This window comes from Geotrypetes seraphini, chromosome 10, assembly GCF_902459505.1.
Source record: "Geotrypetes seraphini chromosome 10, aGeoSer1.1, whole genome shotgun sequence".
Classification (NCBI taxonomy): domain Eukaryota; kingdom Metazoa; phylum Chordata; class Amphibia; order Gymnophiona; family Dermophiidae; genus Geotrypetes; species Geotrypetes seraphini.
This window is the reverse complement of record NC_047093.1, coordinates 24543196-24564102: the sequence shown is the minus strand read 5'-3', so window position 1 is coordinate 24564102 and position 20907 is coordinate 24543196. Positions and strand designations below refer to the sequence as shown.

At 43.4% G+C, this 20907-nt stretch overlaps 1 protein-coding gene and 1 long non-coding RNA gene across 2 annotated transcripts in view; one reads left to right on the top strand and one right to left on the bottom strand.

The window, feature by feature from the left end:
- The window catches only part of CA10 (carbonic anhydrase 10), a 596370-nt gene that overhangs the window by 291045 nt on the left and 284418 nt on the right, over positions 1-20907 (bottom strand). The window lies entirely within an intron of this gene.
- The window catches only part of LOC117367930, a 404819-nt gene that overhangs the window by 105293 nt on the left and 278619 nt on the right, over positions 1-20907 (top strand). The window lies entirely within an intron of this gene.

Sequence of the window (20907 nt, the reverse complement as noted above, 5' to 3'; positions counted from 1 at the left end):
CACACAGGAAAGCTAGGGACCTCCCTCCACTTCAAAATCACTGAGCTCTGGAACAACCTTACCTCCCCTCTTCGGAACTTGAGCTCTCTCCAAGTTTTCCGCAAACATCTGAAAACCTGGCTTTTCTCAAAAAATGTAAGTCTCCCTCCAACTTAGGAATCAAGGAAACTCTTATATCTTGGCATCCCAAGTCCTCTAAATTTTCTTCACACTTCTACCTCTAACCCTCTGTTGTAGTTCCTTCCTATTTCTCCTACTGTAAACCGCGTCGAGCTCTACGAACGTGGAGATGATGCGGTATACAAACCTAAGGATTAGATTAGATTAGATAAGAAGTGCCCGCTCCTTCACGTGACTGCTTCATATAAGCCTGAAACAGCACACATTGGTTTTTTTCAGCTGCACGTGATGGGATTAGTTCATGTCCCTTTATTATTAGTACTGGTTTGTCTCCTACGTATTTCTGATTTAGATACAGATCTTCTCCACCTGCTGGTGTTATCAATACAATCCCGCATCTGTGGTCATGTAAACACCCATGTATTAGACAAGCGATACATTACAAATCTCCTTCTGCCTTATTCTTTATTAAAATCCTCCTTCAGGCTGCTGCGTCAAAGCATTCACCAGGATTCAGTTCCGAGGAAGCAAGTACAGCAAGACTGCAGACTATAATCCCATCTGCTAACAAAGCTGCTTTCATCGGTGCACTTTATCAGCTCTTTCAAGTTATCATAAGCGTCGCTATTAATGTGATTGCAGGTTATTACAATACGGCACAAATTAAGCACGCTGCAGTTCTTTTGTAACTTTTCTATTCACAGAGACAGGTTAATGAAATACACTAGTATCCTACTAAATATCCATTTCTTTCTCTACAACAGGGGTGTCAGACTCGGGCCCGTGGGCCAAATCTGGCCTGCAGTGTAATTATATTTGGCCCGCGAGAAAATACCAAATGTCTACGAGAGCTGGCCCGCTGGATATGTCAATGTAGGACAGCTATACTACTTCACGATGTGTGCCAGTTGTTTTTAGACCTTTCACTTTTATTATTTTTAATCGGGTTTTAATTCATCATGTGACCATCGATTTCTTTAGCGTTTTTTTTTTCTTCATGCCACATTTTGCTTATGATTACGGTTGTGACTACGACACTTGTCATGTGACACCCCTCCCCCCTTTTTAAAATTGCCAACGTTTTTTGAGCCGGTTTTACTTTCAGTTTGCTCAGCTCAGAGCGCTACAGATTGTCTCTACTAGGTAAGAGCCACCGTGGGTTTAGCTTCCTCAGAAACAGTCATTTATCTCTTTCTGTTTCTTTTCCAAGGTGCTCTCTTGTGTTGGCTTCCTGAAGGTTGACTCTAAGAGGAGCCCCAGGTAACTGTCCTTCTTCCTCTTTTCCTTTCTTTTTAGATTTTCATATTTATTTAGTAAAGACAGGCAAGGCAGTATGTGCTACCTCCTTACTGTGTTTTCTTCTTTTTTAAAATGGTATCCTTTTCTTTAAAAATCTACTTGGTTTCTTGCTGCCACTTAAAAGATAATTGTAAAGCCCTGGCTATCCCACCTCAATATTTCTTTTTTAATATGTAGCCAACCTACTATCTAGTACATTCACTCTCACTACCACATCTCTTTATTTTTTGCTCCATAAGACGCACCTGACCATAAGACGCACCTAGGTTTTAGAGGAAGAAAACCAAGAAAAAAAACATTCTGAACCAAATTGTGTACTAATATATTTAATAAAATATACCAGGCTCTTCACCCTGTCCCCCCTTCCTTACTAGGCTCTGCACCTAGTCCCCTTCCCTCCTTGCCTTGCATGGCTCTGAACCCAGCCCCCTCCCTGCCAGGCTCTGTACCCTGCCCCACCATCCTGCCCTGTACCCTGTCCCCCCTCTGGTGGTCTATTGGTATAGGGCATAGGGCAGGTCTAGTGGTACAGGGCAGGTCTAGTGGCAGGTTGTAGTAAATCACGGCAGTCAAAGCACCTGGACTTGGTCTCGACTCATATCCTCCGATGTAAACCTTGATTTCTGAAATGTTCTTGGCTCGCACGTTCCTTTCAAGTAGATACAAACCCACAACCACAAGACAGAAAGGGGGGGAGGATAGAGACGGAAAGCCTCAAGCACCTGTCAGAGTACAGAGGCGGTTGCTTGAGCATCCCGCGCTTCAGGATGTAGAGACACACACGCACGTAAAACTCCACAGAGACCAACCGCCCCGCAAGCGCTTTCAGCCGGGGTAGCCCTGCGCAAAGGAAACAAGGCTCTGACCTGCGCGCATGAAGGGTCCATCTTGCGCGTGCACGTGGACCAAAGCCGAGACCTCACAGCCCAACAAGGTAGAAGAACAGCACTGACGTCAGCATCAGATTGCTTACGGTCGGGATTTTTCTACGGGCTCTCTCAGCTGACGGTTACCGTGTGTAAGGAACCTGCCGATGGGTCAACGTGTCTCTCCCATCCTTCCATGTTAAAAAATGGTTATATTCGCTCCATAAGACGCACAGACATTTCTACCCATTTTTTTGGGGAAAGAAGTGCGTCTTATGGAGTGAAAAATATGGTAATTTTAATAGACAGCTGTTATAACTCCTGTCTTGATCCCAATTACAGTCTTAAGATTTCACTTTCATCCTTTATAGTCACTGAACAATTCCATACTCTCAGGTAGTTAACTTTAAATCACTTTCACAAATACTGCAAACAAAAGTCGGTCTCAGCAGCCTTGTCAGTATCCAGCTCATACTGACATTTGTTAGAAGCTGTAAACTATAAACTGACAATCACATTTTAATACTTTTAAAACCTTTTCTGTAGCTTCTTTAGAGACGCATTTCTAACCTAAGACTGGACAATTCCTCTAATCTGCTTACTCCATTCACAATAATGAATACCAACCGCTTTTAAGAAGCGCAAACCCCCTTCTATGTTTTCCTCCCTCCACCCTTTTTTTATTTATCTTATCTCGATGTATTTTACTCTTGCCTCCCCCTTGATCCGCTTGTTTCTGGTTGTTCATTTCTTACCTATTGAACCTGCAAAAAAAAAAAAAAAAAAAAAATATATATATATATGTATATATATATTTATCTAGTTTTATATTTTTTTAGCATTGTAAACTGTCTAGGGGCTAGATTCACAAAGCAAACCGACCGTGTACCGATCGGTTTGCGACCCTTTAGCGAACCCGGCCCGATTCACTTACCTGTCTTCCGACCATCCTCCGATCCGCGCATGCAAATGAGGGCAACGGCATGCAAAGTAGGCAGGGACGCGATTCAGTAAACAAAACCCTGCGATAGTGATGGGGCTGGCCGATCAGTCACTGAAGCCCTTTCCGAAGGCCCTGCCTTCTACCGCCCTGCTCTCTCCGCCCTGTCAGCCACGATCTCCTGCTATACCCAAATGCCTCCTGCAGCCCCGAACGCGCCTGCCTGCCTGCCCCGAACACACCAGCCTTCCAGCCCTGAACCCGAACACCCTGCCTGCCTGCCCCGACTCTCCACCCTTCCCCACACTGCAAGCCTGGAGTTTTAACCCGCGGGCTTAAGCGGATTAAAACCATGGGCTCCAATCCAAAAAATTCCTTGATCACCTATTTAAAAAATCTATTAACCAAAGTGCATTTCCCCTATACCAGTGGTTTCCAAACCTGTCCTGAGAGAGATTTGCATATAATGGAAGTGACAATAATGCAAATCTCTCTCATGCATATTCATTAGGGATATCTTGAAAACCTGATTGGCTGGGGTCCCCCAGGACAGGTTTGGGAGCCACTGCCCTATACATTCAGATTTAAAAGTGAAGAAACCCCCCCCCCTAAAACCTCTACGACGGCCCGGAGGTCCAGCGCATGCTCAGACCATCTACAGGTGGTGTGCGCATGCGCGGGGAACGCTATAGAGCGATCCGTGCCTGTAGATGGGGGCATTCCTCTGATCGCCCTCATCTGCATGTTGGAGTTTGTTGAATTTGTTGGACCTGCCCGGTTCGGACCCGATCGGGCAGGCTAGTGAATCTGGCCCTAAGTACTAGTTGATAGATGGTTTATCAAGTATTGAATAAACTTGGAGACTTTACCTCCAATCAATTATTCACTCATAAGTCTGACAAAAGCCTTTAAATTCATGTAGCTGCTCCTTTCAGGGCTCTTGCTGTGTCACAACTGACCTTTTCAGCTTTAGTTTAGCAATTAAAATAGCTTTTGTTTTAAATTCAATACTATTAATCATTCTCCTATGTTTAGCTTCATTATTTGACTTCCATTCGTAACAACCTAAACCTCTTTGACACTTTTCCGTAAATTTCATTCACAATTTGCTCTCTTTTCACACCATGCTCGCATCTCAACTTTGTTAATTTCCTAACAATTTCTCTTACAAATATCTGTTATTTCACACAACACTTACACACATCCTCTTCCTACCAACCCCAACTAACTGTGTATAACTGGAAAAGAATCTTTTCAGCTCTCGTTTCTGCTTTACGGAGAGTACAAGGCAGCACGTGCCAGCCACTGTCAAATGCCAGCTCTCACTCTCTTGCCTTGCATTTCCCCGCTATCATTCAAATGCTACCTTCCCAGGTTTTCCTGCAGAATTTTGCCGGATATACCTTCTGTACACAAAAATTCCCCCCCCCAAAACTGCTAGAGATACTTCAAAAGTTACTAGAAAAATAAGCAGTATAGCCAATAGGTTCCCACAGTAGGAACTCTTGTCACGCACTCAAGATCAGTAAATTCACCAAAATTGAATAAATTTATAATGTGAAGCGGCATGTCCTCAGCGTGAGGAGTTAGCGATAGGGAGACAATTCTCCAGCGCTTAACAGAACCAGTGAGTGAGCATAAATAACCCAGTACACCTGCACACCATCACTAGGCATGCCGCATGTGCTCAAAATAATCGTGTTGATATATCAAACAATATGCGATAAATAGTTTTTCATTAAACTGCAGTGCGTTAAACAGAAAAAGCAGAGAAACCTGCTGAGGGAACCTCCCAGCCATCTCCAATGCAAATGGAACTCAACACTTAGCTTGCATGTTCATCCGGGTAGCCTTGAATATAACGAGGTGTTAAGAACAGCCTTACTGGGTCAGACCAATGATCCATCAAGCCCAGTAGTCCGTTCTCATGGTGGCCAATCCAGGTCACTATTACCTGGCCAAAACCCAAGGAGCAGCAATATTCCATGTTACCAATACAGAGCAAGCAGTGGCTTCCCCTGTGTCTTTCGCAATAACAAGACTATGGACTTTTCCACCAGGAACTTGTCCAAACCTTTCTTAAAACCAGCTACATCTCTATTGTAAGATCCCCAAAGCTGGCTCGTGCCAAAGTTATAAAGAACGGGGGGCGGGATTGAAGGCGTGGCTGGGGGGGATCAGAGGCGGGGCTGGGCGGGCTTGGAGGTAGGACTATAGGTTCGGATTTTCCAGACAGAAAATCTGGTAACCCTAAGCATGATTTATACATGATTGGTGGCGTTTTATTTAGGCGGCCGTCGATTATGATGCCATTTACAGAATCTGGCCCTCTGTGTCTATCCTACACATTTTTGATTAATAAGCGTGTTCTGCCTTCCCAACAACCAAGGCACAGGTGAGTGTCATGTTCCTTGCACTCCCAGGCACCTCTTTTCTGCAGGGAAAGACAGGCTCCAAGCCGCCACTGAAATCAGAGTGAAATGTCCCTATAACCGTTAGCGCTTTTGTGTTTGTAGCTGCAATACAGCACCTGCCATTAATGGTACAGTAAGGGGAGGGGACGGTCTACCCTGGGCCCCATTGTGCTCGAGATGCCCTCCACTCCCCTTCCCCCTTTCGGCACGAGCAGCCACCAACTTGCTGCCCGCGATCAGCTTCAGCGCTTTCTCTGACATCACTTCCGGGACCCACGCCTAAGAAGCGGTGTCGGAGAGAGCGCCGAAGCCAACGCGGGCAATAAATTGGTGTCTGCTCACACCACAGTTAAAATGGTACGGGGAAGGGGCACGCGTGCATGGCACGGGGGGTGGGGTGCCACTGCCCCGGGCACCGTTCACCCTCGCTATGCCACTGCCTGCCATCAAACACCGGCGGCTCCCAATACACACAAGCAGTAACTCCCGCTGCTCCTGTACCTTGGCCAAACTGGCAGCAGCACCTCCATGCCCTAGCCCTGCAATTTTTCACTCAGTCAAACCCTGAGACCACAAACTTTGCCCCAGGTGAGCGGAGAGCAAAGTGGTGACGGACTTCAAAAAAAGCGAGGGACAAACACAGTTTCTGGTGCTGCTGCTAGCTGATAGAGCTTCAGAGCTCTGCTGTTGCAGAACTCCCAGGGCACTGGGAGATGGGCGGAATCACGGTACCTGAAAACTTAGAAATGTTCCCGGTAATGAGGAAGGAGGCACTTTGAATCCGGTGGAGTTGCGACAGCCAGGAGGGCTAACCCCTGAGCAGGTGCCACAAAGAAAGGTGAGAGAATGAAAAAATTAGGACACCCCATGAAATAGTCAGTTCTTTCTTAAGAAATGTTTACACATCGATGGAAAAGAAAGTGATGTAATTGCAGGTAAACAACAAAACCTTTCCTTGATTTACTCATGAAACAAAAGATATCCATAAAAAATGAGTATTCTAACTGAGGAATAAATTAGGACACCCCCACATATCCTCCCACTTAAAGTGGCTCAAATCACACACAGGTGTATCACATCAGGTGCACATGATTAGAACATTGTTACTCAGCATTTTGAAGGAGTTTTCCCCTACTTAAACCTCAGATATTTAGTTTGGTGTGCTCATGACTCCTGCGAAGAGAGTGAACACCATGGTGAGATCAAAATTGCTGGCTGAGGCCTTCAGAAAGAAGATTGTAGCAGCTCATAAGTCTGGTAAGAGATTTAAAAAGATCTCGAAAGAATTTGACATTAGCCATTCCACGATCCAGAAAACAGTGTACAAGCGAAGGACTGTCCAAACAACTGCCAACATGCTCGGGTCTGGCCGTCCAAGCAAGTTGACCCCCAGAGCAGAATGCAAGATGCTACAAGAAGCCTTCAAAAACCCTAAAATGTCATCACCGGACCTGCAGCAGGCTCTTGCTACTGTTGACGTGACACCGCTTTTTCCAGCTCTAGCCTGAAATTAGAATACAGAAAAGAAAGAGAAAAGCTGCCACCATGGAGAATGTGTGTTTTTTTTCTCTTTTACCACATATCTCATGGGAACTAATTTGCAGGAATAAAGATATGTATCCTCTTGGTTTGTCCACTGCCAGTACGTTTCTTCCAAAAGAGCAAATAGGATATTCATACAGTGGGTATGAATAATGCATAGAGGATTTGCATACATTAGAGAAACAAAATTTTTGTAATGAAAGGAGGAAAGTCAGAACTAGCAACTGTATCACTTAGTAGGAGCCTACATTATCTAGGTTTCAGTGGATAGAGATAAATTCCTATAAAAATGTAAATAAACCCCCCGCCAAAGTACTACAGTGAGATAATAGTAGAATTATATCATGAAAACATATTCACAATTGGCAACTAATATCTACGTGATATCTGCAGAACCACGGTTCCTTATTTCCAATGGAGTTTTATACCTGCATTTTAAAATGAAAAGCACTCCTAGCAGAGGACTGATGTGTTATGACATCTCCAGAACAGACAGAGACCAGTGTACAAAAGTAAATATTGAAACACTAGATAATAGAAACTGGGTTTTTTTTTTTTAAATGGGCATGTTCTTTTCTGTCTGCATGCTGCTAAAATTGGGAGATCTCAACCCAGTCCTCGGTTTGCAGGAGACAATTGGCATGGAGTGGAAGTAGAGCATGCAAATTTATCTCATGTATATTTATTATGGATATGCTGAAAATCTGACTGGCTAGGTGTGACCTGAGAACTGGGTTGAGAATTCCTCTGCTAAATGTATGCTGATTCCTACAATTTGAAGCACATTGTGCAGGTCTGTAATCTTGTGAATTGTTCTTTTAGTTGTTTATAAAGGCGTCTGCGTCTGAGAAATGTGAAAGTATACTATACTGAAAAAGATATAAATCTATTTTAAGGCCACCAGATGGCACTGTTCTGTTTTAGGGATTGAAGTACCAAGTTACTTTTTGCTCAGTTCTTGTTTTCATTGATCCTTTTTCTAAGGTCATGCTTTTCACTTCCTGTTTCAAGCTGTAACAGTGTGTCGCAAACTTTTTCTGCCCCGGCACACTAAACTCGGGGCCACATCTACAGGGCCTCTGAGCATGTGTGGACGTCAACTGGTGATGGTGATGTCACATGCGTCACGTTGATGTCCATGCATGTTCAGAGGCCCTCCAGATGTGGCCCTGAGCTCGGGGGCCTTCCAAAACCCAGACAAACTACTAGGTTTTGGAAATCCCTCCATCCCCTGGGAGAGGGGGGGGGGGGGGCGTAGGGTTATTTATTTATTTATTTATTTTTTAATACTGGTCATGATGGCCAGAAAAAAGTATCTGGAAAAGACTGCTATTTGTGAATCCAATTTGGCTGCTAAACTTGGCAGGTCGGCACAGAAAATTGGTTATCATACAAAGCCGGTTACATTTTAGCTGCTAACCATGAATATTCAGCAGAGATAAGCGTCTTTTTTGCCTGTTAAATATTGCGGAATAGCAGCTGGTCAGTGTCAATATCTAGATAGTGGTTAGGGCTAAATATGTGAACACAGTGGTGACTGGCACTTCTGTCTGGATAGCAGTGATACTGCTCTCGTAACAGATACCTATCCAGTTAGGGATTCAGGAAATGGTGCTCAGAAATCGTCACAGAAAAAAAATCGGCATGCAAGGCCATACAATAATGGGCACTTAAAGATGAGCACCTCTAGAGCTTTATGGTATAGAAATATGATGGCAGATAAAGGCCAAATGGCCCATCCATTCTGCCCATCCACAGCATCCACTATTTCCTCCTCTCCCTATTGGCTAAGGCTCTTTACACCTGCATTGTGATGTCATAGAACTTTGTGGTTATAGAAACATAGTAACATGATGGCAGATAAAAGTCAACTTGACTACTGTAACATCGCCTACTTAGCCATTTCCCAAAAAAAATATGTGACGTGTACAACTAATGCAAAATGCAGCGGTTAGATTAATCTTCGGACTAAAGAAATTCGATCATGTATCACCCTACTACCGGCAGTTACATTGGCTACCGATGGAAGCACGCATAAAGTTTAAATTCGCCTGCTTCTGCTTTAAAGTGCTAAACGGACTTGCCCCTGAATACATAATTGACCTTTTCTCCTTCTCTGCTAACAGACACGAGAGAAGCTCTCATTCCTACTTCGTTTCCCCCCCAGTTAGAGGTTGTAAACTGAAAAAACACCATGAACACCTTCTTTCACATCAAGCAGCATTGTGGGGTAAAGACCTAGATCAACTGCTTTTGCCCACTACTTATGAGGAATTCAGAAAATGTCTAAAAACTCAACTGTTCCTAAAGTATCTAAACAACTGACCCACTCATCTTCTTTCTCCTCCATAGTGATTCCTCTGTCCTATTAATCTCTTTCTCCTCAACAACGCATTTCTGGTCCTATTAACTCTCCTCTTCCCCTTCTCTTAAATTCATTCAATTTGTACCTCGCTTAATCTATTGTAAACCGCATAGAACTTAACGGTATTGCGGTATATAAACTGTTATTATTATTATTATTATTATTATAAAAGGCCAAATGGCCCATCCATTCTGCCCATCCACAGCATCTACTATTTCCTCTTCTCATTGGCTAAGACTCTTAACACTTGCATTGTGAGGTCATAGAGCTCTATGGTTATACAAACAGAGAAAAAAGGAAAGAAAAAAAACCCCCAAGCCTCGGACTACTGTGGAAAGGACAAGAAGAGGCTCTGTAGATGTCACAACCAACTTATGGATACGAGTCTTTTATTTGAAGTAAAACAATTAAAATATATAAAAATATATATAAACACAAAAGCAAAACAAAGTCCCGACTAGGATCCAAGTTTCGGCGACTATGTCGACTTCCTCAGGGGACAATATCAAGCTCTTCTTTGCTATTCCAAATACACAGACAGCAGTTATATATGTACTTCTCCACTTAGGAATTCGTGTATTAACAGTTCCAGCCTTCTCCACAATTTTCTATATTTTCTCTAAACTTTTAGAGGTGCAGAGATTGACCACCAACAAATCCCGCAGCTTTCCATCTCCAAACAGAGAAACATGAGGGCAGATAAAGACCAAATGGCCCATCCAGTGGGCCCAATCACAGCATCTTCTATCTCCTCCTTTCCCTAAGAGATACCACCTGTCTGTCCTACACTTTCTTGAACTCAGACACAGTCTTTGTCTCCACCATCTCTTCTGGGAGTCTGTTCATGTACTCATGAGCCTTTTCACCTCTCAACTTCATCCCATGCCCGCTCACTCTGGAGTTTCCTGTGAATTTAAAGAGACTTGCCTCATGCATATTTATGCCATAGAATAATAGGAAGATGTGAATGCAAATTCAAATTGGTGTCAATTAGCACCCAATCATTGGGACTAATTAGCTCAAATACCGGCACCCAATTTTGGGTGCCAAATGTAGAATTAGGGACTGTAACACCATTGCTGGATCACTTCCACCTCTGTCCTCACTCTGCCCCCATAACTCCCTGGCGTGTGTTAGGTGCCATCAACTCGTATTCAAATCCTATCGACTGGATGAATTACAGGTTTTACCAGGCCTAATTTACTGGTGCCTAACTCAAACACCTGGGGACACCTAGGTCAACCACACTTATTCTCCGCCCCCCTAACCACACCTACTTTTCAGGTAGGTGTCATTAGGCGTTGGAGGGCGCCTCGCCTTAGACGCTGTTAGGCGTTGCTTTGAGTTCTGCGTGGAACTCTTATTTATTTATTTCTTAAATTTATCAATTAACTTCAATGGTGCGGTCGGCTACCACGCCATTTAAGCTAATTGAAACAATTTGGGTTTTATGTGGATTTTAATCAGGCATTGCTAAGATCCGCAATTAAGATGCCTTAGCGACGCCTAACTAGAGCACCATTTATAGAATCTGGCCCCCAATAGTGCATCTAGTTTGTAGAATAGTAACACTTACATGTGTGATTGGCGCCAATAATTGGCAGTTCTACGTATAAAGGCTAGGCACTGTTCTATATATAGAGCACCTAAACCACTTAACTCTGAATTCTGTATATGGTGCTCAAAGATGTGTGCACAATTTTGGACACACAATTCAATTGATTAATGAGCTAATTATCACCAATAATTAGGTGATAATCAATTATTGGTGCTAATTGATAATAACTTGAATTTGTGTATGCATTCTAGAAAGATGTGTGCGTAAATTCTTACGCACAACTCTGAAAAGAATTCTGTGAGTTGCATGCATTGCATGCTGCACTTTGGCGCGTCCATTTAAGGAAGCCATTGACCTACTGTAAGTAGGCTCACCCGAATTTTGAAATGCTAATGTAGTTTTGTGCTAATATTCTGTAACGGCTTAGCCGGCTCCCTTAAGCTGTAACAGAATTAGCGCTAAAGTACGCCCCTTTGTGGTGCCTAGAATTAAGTGCCAATTTACAGAATTGCCGTCACAGGCTCTAGATCAAGGCTAAGCAGATCAGCTGTCTTTGGACCACAGTGTCTCAGTTTTGAGCCATGCTGCTCTTGACCTTTGGGTTGATGATGTCCGATAATGGTTGTTTAGTCGATTGGTTTGGGAGGAAGGCAGGGTGTTGTCATCATCATAACTGTTGAATCTAATAATCCAAAATCAAAAGTGAAGGATGGACTAGGGAGCTGAAAATTAATTAGGGTAGGGGTGGGGGATGGCACAAGGCTGTCTGTGGACCAGAGTGTCTCAGTTTTGAGCCATGGTGCTCTTGACTTTCGGGTTGACGATGTCCAATAATGGCTGTTTAGTCGATTGGTTTGGGAGGGAGGAAGGGTGTTATCATCAAGTGGGTAAGTTGGAGCTGTACTCACTCGAGGAACGCAGAGAGAGGGGAGACATGATCGAGATGTTAAAATATGTCACGGGCTGTATCGAGGTAGAAGAGGATCTCTTTTTCCTTAAAGGACCCACGGCAACAAGAGGGCATCCGTTGAAAATCAGGGGTGGGAAATTTCATGGCAACACCAGAAAATATTTCTTCACTGAAAGGGTGGTTGATCGCTGGAATAATCTTCCACAACAGGTAATTGAGGCCAGCAGCGTGCCAGATTTTAAGAAAAGATGGGATTGGCATGTGGGATTTCTTCATGGAGATAGTTAGGGGGTGGGCCATTAGTGTGGGCAGACTAGATGGGCCGTGGCCCTTTTCTGCCATCATTTTCTATGTTTCTATCATAACTGTTGAATCTAATTATCCAAAATCAAAAGTGGAGGATGAACTAGGGAGCTGAAAATTAATTGGGGGGGGGGGGGGGGGATGGCACAAGGCTGAAAGTTTAGCTAGGATGCGTGGCCGTACTGGTTAATATGTTATATTCTAGTAAAAGTGTGAAAATGGGGAAAAATTGAAGATTAGCAAAAATAGGAAGCCGTTTAGGACAGGCAACGAGTTAGAGCCAGCTTCAGCCAGTGAACTTAAACAAGATTTATTTCTATCCAGTAAGTACAGCAATACAGTAAATTAGAATATCACCTTTAATGAACCATTCCTCTCATCTTCTGAGAATCCATCCATTCCGCCTAATTATAATGCTCAGCGTCTGGAGTTTAGTGGCACATCACAAATTCATATCTGAACTTCTGAATCACCCACACAAATATTCTCATTGTTCTAGTTTATCCGTAGATGACTAATGCTTCTCGAAACTTTAGTGTAGGGAGTTGTGGGCAATGACGCTTTTTCTGCGCAACCCTTTCTAAACATCTCAAAGCAATTTATAAATGATTTTTGTGTCTGGTTTTTGTTTTACTTAACTCAGCCACAAATGATTTATAAGCCATGGTGTTTCGAGTGCAACTTCTCCAAGCCTTACTCGTGTTGGTTCATAAAAAAGAGGACGAGATCAAATGTTGCAAGAATTTTAACAGCGAGTCTTCAAGGTCTCCAGCTTTTAATTGCTTCTCGGAAACCCATTTTACTTGCTAAAAATGCTGAATGTCAGTCAGTTGATAACAGTGGGACGTAGAAATGCACCATTTGATGAGAAAGCGGCCGCACTCTCACGTTGGTTTGAAAGAAAATGATGAAAAAAAATGACAGCACTAGTAGCGGTGGAAAGTCAAATGCACGCAAGACAAAAGCGCGCGGACAATTGCGTGAAGATAACTCAGCACAAGACAATTGCGCGACATGACACTTGAGCGTAACAATTGAAGTCCTGCACGCTATTGTTTTGCGCGCTATTGTCTTGCGCTATAAATTAGTGGAAACACTAATTAAGTATAAATTAGATACGATCCTGAACGAGGGAAATCTCCGGGATCCCAGTCAACATGGATTCACCAAGGGTAGGTCATGCCAGTCCAATCTTATCAGCTTCTTTGACTGAGTAACAAGAAGACTGGACTCAGGAGAGTCCTTGGACGTCGTGTACCTGGACTTCAGCAAAGCGTTTGACAGTGTCCCACACCGCAGACTGCTGAACAAGATGAAATCGATGGGATTAGGAGAGACTCTAACTGCATGGGTTAAAGATTGGCTTAGTGGCAGACTTCAGAGGGTGGTGGTTAACGGTACCCTCTCTAAAATGTTGGAGGTGACTAGCGGAGTGCCACAGGGTTCAGTCCTGGGCCCACTCCTCTTCAACATATTCATTGGGGATCTGACTCAAGGGCTTCAAGGCAAGGTAACCTTATTCGCTGATGACGCCAAACTATGCAATATAGTAAACGGCTATAATCTACAGGATGCTATGGAGCAAGACCTGCGTACTTTAGAAAGTTGGTCCTCGATCTGGCAGCTGGGCTTCAACGCCAAGAAATGTAAGGTCATGCATCTCGGTAACGGAAATCCTTGCAGAACTTACACCTTGAATGGAGAAACTTTAACCAGGACTATGGCAGAACGAGACTTAGGAGTAATCATCAGTGCTGACTTGAAAGCAGCCACTCAAGTGGAGAAGGCTTCATCTAAAGCACGACAGATGATAGGTTGTATTAAGAGAAGCTTCGTCAACAGGAAGCCTGAAGTCATGATGCCATTGTACAGAGCCATGGTGAGACCTCATCTGGAATACTGTGTGCAATTTTGGAGGCCACATTACCGTAAAGATGTGCTCAGAATTGAATCGGTTCAGCGGATGGCCACCAGGATGGTCTCGGGGCTAATGGGTCTTCCGTACGAAGAAAGACTGAGCAAATTGCAACTCTACACTCTCGAAGAGCGTAGGGAGAGGGGAGACATGATTGAGACATTTAAGTACATCACGGGACGGGTCGAGGTAGAAGATGATATTTTTCTTCTGAAGGGACCCTCGACCACAAGAGGTCATCCGCTCAAACTCAGGGGAGGGAAGTTTCGTGGAGACGCCAGGAAATACTTCTTCACGGAAAGAGTGATTGAGCATTGGAACAAGCTTCCAGTGCAGGTGATTGAGGCACGCAGCATCTCAGACTTCAAGAAAAAATGGGATACCTATGTGGGATCCCTACGAGGGTCATGCCAAGGGATAGGGTCACTAGGGTATAGACTTGAAAGAGCGGGTCAGTAGAGTGGAAGTATAATTACAATCATACTCAAGGGGGTCATTAGACTTAATAGGGAGGGTCAATAGGGTGGGCAGACTCGATGGGCTGTAGCCCTTATCTGCCGTCATCTTTCTATGTTTCTATGTTTCTATATAACGACTTGCGTGCTATTGTCTTGTGCTATAAAGTCCAGCACACATCTGACTGCGCGCGTTTGCGCATATTTGTCTTCCGCACTAATGACTATGAACTAGAGAATGACACGGTGGCGGTTACCCGCGGCTAGCCGCGTTTAGCCGTGGGTAACCCGCCGGAACAGGGAAAGAAAAATAACAGTCGCTGCGGGGACGAGGACAAGGCCATTCACCGCCCCGTGGAGCGGTGAATGGTCTTGTCTCCGCAGTGAGGCATTAAGGATTACGCGGTCCCCGCAGCCACTGCCCGCCCGTAGCGTTTAGCCAGCTCCCTCCCTCCACCTCACCTTATATTCTGAGTTTGCCGGCTTCCTTTTTCCTGAGCCGCACGCGTTCAAAAAGCCGTGCACGCGCGCGAGTCCATCAATCTTCTCCTCTGACGCAACCAGAAACAGGAAGTTGCAGGAGAGGAGAAGTTTGATGGACTCGCGCAGCCATGCGTGCGCGTCTTTTTGAACGCATGCGGCTCGGGAAAAAGGAAGCCGGCAAACTTAGAATATAAGGTGAGGTGGAGGGAGGGAGCTGGCTAAACGTTGCGATCGGGTAGGTGGGGGCTGCTAGACCGTGCGATCGCGTGTGTTCCCGGCTCATACTAGGAAGGAGGGAGTGAAAGGAAAAAGAATTCTGGGCCAAGGGGATGAAGAGGGAAAGAAAGAAACCCACAGCAGGAAAGGAAGGGGAAGATAGGCAGGTGAGCCAGATGCTGGAAGCCGGGGGGGGGGGGGGGGAGGAGAAAGAGGGAAAGAAGCTAGATAGGGTTGAAAAGAAGAGACACACTGGTATGGAAGAGGAAGATAGGGGAAATCTGGACAGAGGAAGGTAATAGAAAGGGGAAATTATGTGCATGGGGCATAGGGACAGAGACATAAAGGGGACATGCCATGGGGATGGTATATGGAGACAGGGGGGGGGAATGGCAGATATATAGGAGAGATATTAGAAATGGGGAAAATAGGAGCACAGAAGTGAGATGATTTGTGGGGATGGGACAGGGACCGAGTTTGCAGGCTCCAGCGGCTTGCACAAATTATATTGTAACGTGCCACGAAAATAAGAGGGAGGGAGGTAGATAGATAGGCCATGTGAGAGGAGCTGAAGGGTGGTAGAAAGGAACAGATGGTAAAGGAGGGAGGGAAGGGTGGTGGTGGAAAGGAATAGAACAGACATTGAAAGAGGGTAGAGAGGAACAGACCCTGAAGGGAAATGTGGAAGACAGAGTGGGGAGAAGATGCTGGAAGGGAAGAAGACAGATGCCAGACTATGGGGGAGCGAAGGGAAGAAGATGGATGCTAGACCAATTGGGGGAGGGTGAAGGGAGAGGCACAGTAACAGCAAATGGAAGACGCAGAGAGAAGACATACAGTGGATGGAAGGAATTGAATGAAAAGATGTGCAAAGCAGAAACCAGACAACAAAGGTAGAAAAAAATTCAATTTATTTATTTATTTTTTGCTTTAGGATAAAATAGTATATTAGTTGTGTTGATAAAAATTTATAAACAAAGCCCTGCCAGCTGAACATCTCTTTCTCTAGTTCAGCAGCAGGAACTTTGATTTATAAAAAAGGAATAAGCTAAATATTACAGTACTAAGGCTTATATGGATGCTGCGGGGACGGTGACGGGGCGGTGAATGGGATGGCAGTGGCGGTGACAGGGCGGTGAAAGGAATGGCGGTGGCAGGGCGGTGAAGGGAATGGCGGTGATGGGGCGGTGCAGAGGATGGTGGGCCGGGGACGGCAATTAAGTCACATATTTATCAAACAGATAAGTTTTAAGAATTTTTCTAAATAAATAATAAGACTGAGCTTGGGGAATAAGCGTATTCCAACATGAATTCATTGCACTAGCCTGAAATGGCAGTGATAAGAAACACTAATGGTCTCATGTCTAGAAGGAGGTGGACTTAAGGGTGTTCAGGGGATGAAGTTTAAAATTATAAACCAGGTGAGACAAGAAAAAAGTAACCACTAGGAGGTGCTTTCATCAAGCCGCGCTAGCGGGGTTAGCGCGCCGGCCATTTAATCACGCGCTAACCCCCGCCGCCAGCTAAAAAACTAACGCCTGCTCAATGCAGGCGCTAGCGGTTTAACGCGCGGTATTACGCGCATTAAACCCCTACCGCAGCTTGATAAAAGGACCCCTAGGTGTTTTTTTTTGCTATTTTCTCAGCAACTTCTTAGAATTTTCAATGTGAAATTTTACAGCTTAATTTTTTTTGTTACTGTCTACATTTATGTGCTGAGTGGAATACGATTATCTTTAAACAATTTCTGCTAGGATGATAACTTATAAGCTCTATGTATTGGTTTTTAATATTTTACATGGCCAAGCTCCTTCGTGTTTACTGGATTTAGTTTCCGTAATGGTTGGTAGACAGGGTCATATACAACAAAATCAATTCTGCGTACAGTTTCCATCGCCTAAATCAAGCTATTCCATCAACCTAGTGCTTCTTTAAGTTATCAAGCTCTATTTGGAATAAACTTCCTCTCACTGTTAGATCAGGAACAAATTATTTAGTGTTTAGAAAGCTTTTTAAAACAGTTTTATTCAAAAACAATTTTGAACTGACTATTTTTTTTTTTAATGATTTTTTTTTCAGTATTGCCTGTTTAACCAGATTTGTTTCCGGTCATCTGCTTTATTGTAATCTGCCTGGAACTCATAAGGGCTAAGGTGGAATATAAAAAACTTTTTAATGTAATGTTATTGCAAGGCTACAGAGGCTTTAGCGTGCCCACCCGGAAATTTTCACATATTGAAAAATGTTTGCAGTGTTAAAGAGAAAAAAGAGGCATGAACTTACTGTTAATGAGGGGAATAATGTTGGAGGCCTATCACAAGCTCCACCCAAACCCGCAACCAATCGCCTGCCACAGAGACTGACTGACAAGGCTATTAAGAACTTCCCAAGCAGCTGAATGTTTTAAAGTAGGGGGTGGACACTTTGAGCATTTACAGTGACCTCAAAATTCGGACACATTGTTAATTGTATCATTTGAAAGATGCTATTTTGCTGTGTTTTAGCTTGAACATTTTTAATGCACAAAAATCACTAGTTAGTAATGCTAAAATGTCAGTAACATCAACCTACCTTAAGATAATTAAATGTTGTTTAATAGAAATACATAAGTTTGACGAGTAAATAAGTAAATTAAATTTCTCGTTGAAATTCAAAGTGGTTACTGAGAAAACAGCATAAAAACTCTAGATGGTTAATTTTTTTTCCTGGAAAACTCTAGAAGGTTTTTTCCTGGAAAACTCTAGAAGGTTTTTTCCTGGGAAAACTCTAGAAGGTTTTTTTCCTGGAAAACTCTAGAAGGTTTTTTCCTGGAAAACTCTAGAAGGTTTTTTTCCTGTAAAACTCTAGAACAGGGGTGTCCAACCTTTTGGCTTCTGTGGGCCGCATTGGCCGAAAAAAATGTTTCTGGGGCCGCACAAATGCGCAAACGCTGCAGCAAGACAGAGGAGGGAGCCAGCAAGACGGTAAACACTGCATCGCCCTCGACCGGGGCTGCACAAAATACTTCACGGGGTCGCATCAGGTCCTCGGGCCGCAGGTTGGACACCCCTGCTCTAGAAGGTTAATTTTTTCCTGGAAAATTTCAGCTACTTTCCAAATAATGTATGTCGGTGGTTCCCAAACCTATTCTGGAAGGCCCCTAGCCAGCTGAATGTCCACAGTGAATATGAATGATAGATTTGTATGCAAATGCATCTCATACATATTCATTAAAGGTATCCTGAAAATATCCTAGTTTGTGGACACCGCTGGCATTTATTTCAGGTGATTGTTATTAAGAGGTCCTTTGACTAAGGCACGCTAAATGCTAACATGTCCATTATATCCTATAGACGCGTTAGCACGCATTAGTATTTAGCGCAAGCTAAGACGCACTAGTGTGCCTTAATAAAAGGATCCTTTAGTGATACTATAGAACAGGGGTAGGGAACTCCGGTCCTCGAGAGCTGTATTCCAGTCGGATTTTCAGGATTTCCCCAATGAATATGCATGAGATCTATTTGCATGCACTGCTTTCAATGCATATTCATTGGGGAAATCCTGAAAACCCGACTGGAATATGGCTCTCGAGGACCGGAGTTCCCAACCCCTGCTATAGAAACTTCAGCGCAAAGGAAGTTGTTTTATTGGCCTGAGATGAGGTAGATCTCTGCTAGCCTTGTTCTCAAGTACAAATTTTTTTCCAATTTGTAAACTTTTCTTTTTTTTTTTGTAGGACTATATAACGTGTAAATTACAGTATGTCTAAACATTCTAAAAACTAAACTGTTTGCAATCTAAAACACACACACATGACTGGCTGGGAAGGACAGGTTTGAGAATTACTGGCTTATGTGGTCAAGTGTTGGCAGCCATATTGCCAATATATGATTGAAGTCTACAAAATCCTAAGTGGGGTAGAACGGGTACAAGTGGATCGATTTTTCACTGCATCAAAAATGACATTTGATGAAATTGCAGGGAAATACTTTTAAAACCAATAGGAGGAAATATTTTTTCACTCAGAGAATAGTTAAGCTCTGGAACGCATTGTTAGAGGTTGTGGTAAGAGTAGATAGCGTAGCTGATTTTAAGAAAGGTTTGGATAATTTCCTGGAGGAAAAGCCCATAGTCTGTTATTGAGAAAGACACGGGGGAAGCCACTGCTTGCCCTGGAGCAGTAGCATGGAATGTTGCTACTCTTTGGGATTCTAGAATCTTGTTACTCTCTGGGATTCTGGAATCTTGATATTCTTTGAGATTCTGTATGGAATGTTGCTGCTCTTTGGGATTCTAGAATCTTGTTACTCTCTGGGATTCCGGAATCTTGCTATTCTTTGAGATTCCGTATGGAATGTTGTTACTCTTTGGGATTTTAGAATCTTGTTACACTCTGGGATTCCGTAATCTTGCTATTCTTTGAGATTCTGTATGGAATGTTGCTACTCTTTGGGATTCTAGAATCTTGTTACTCTCTGGGATTCCGGAATCTTGCTATTCTTTGAGATTCCGTATGGAATGTTGTTACTCTTTGGGATTTTAGAATCTTGTTACACTCTGGGATTCCGTAATCTTGCTATTCTTTGAGATTCTGTATGGAATGTTGCTACTCTTTGGGATTCTAGAATCTTGTTACTCTCTGGGATTCCGGAATCTTGAGATTCTGTATGGAATGTTGCTACTCCTTGGGTTTTGGCCAGGTACTAGGGACCTGGATTGGTCACTGTGAGAATGGGCTACTGGGCTTGATGGACACATTGGTTTGACGCAGTAAGGCAATTCTTATGTTCTTAAAAAAGATGTGTGTTTAAATTCAGCAACAGCATTTGCATATTTACTGTCACTCAATATATTTTTTTTACTGATAACGAAGTTATGTGGCCACCATGTCTCAGAACATTCCATTCAGTACTGTCATTCCGCATAATACGTAACAAAATGTGCTGAGATTAAAATGAAGTTGACTTGCATTTTTTCAGCCTTACTCCAACTTTATCTTCTGAGATGCATTTCAGGTAGACAGTGCCACTACTTGCTCCATGTTTTCTTACTTAGGTTACAAACATATTAGAGACAAAATCCATCTTCTTCTTATTTCTCCCCCTTTTGTGCAGCCACTTTCCTATTTATCATTCTGACAGCATCTGCCTGCAAAATCAGATTTTGTTATGAAGTTATCTTTCTCCGTTGAGGCCATTAAACTTCACATCTCCATATCCTTGATTTTTATTTCAGACACTCTTCAACATTATCCTCTAATATAATTCTAAGTCTGCAGTCACTTTCAAAGAACGCAGGTAAATCTCATGACTAGCTCTGTGCTAAGTTGTGAAAAGATTCAAGCATATCAATGCTCTTCCCTTATTATCTAATATAGCATGGAGTCTGAATTTTAATCTACACAGTTGTCTGTTGAAAATACCACCAATCCCTCTGTTTCTCCCTAAGGCAGACCCATGGACGGCTCAGTCATAGGCAGCAGAATTTGGGGACCAGTAGGGCCATGGCCCAGTCAATACTTTCAATACCCCAAACAACGGAG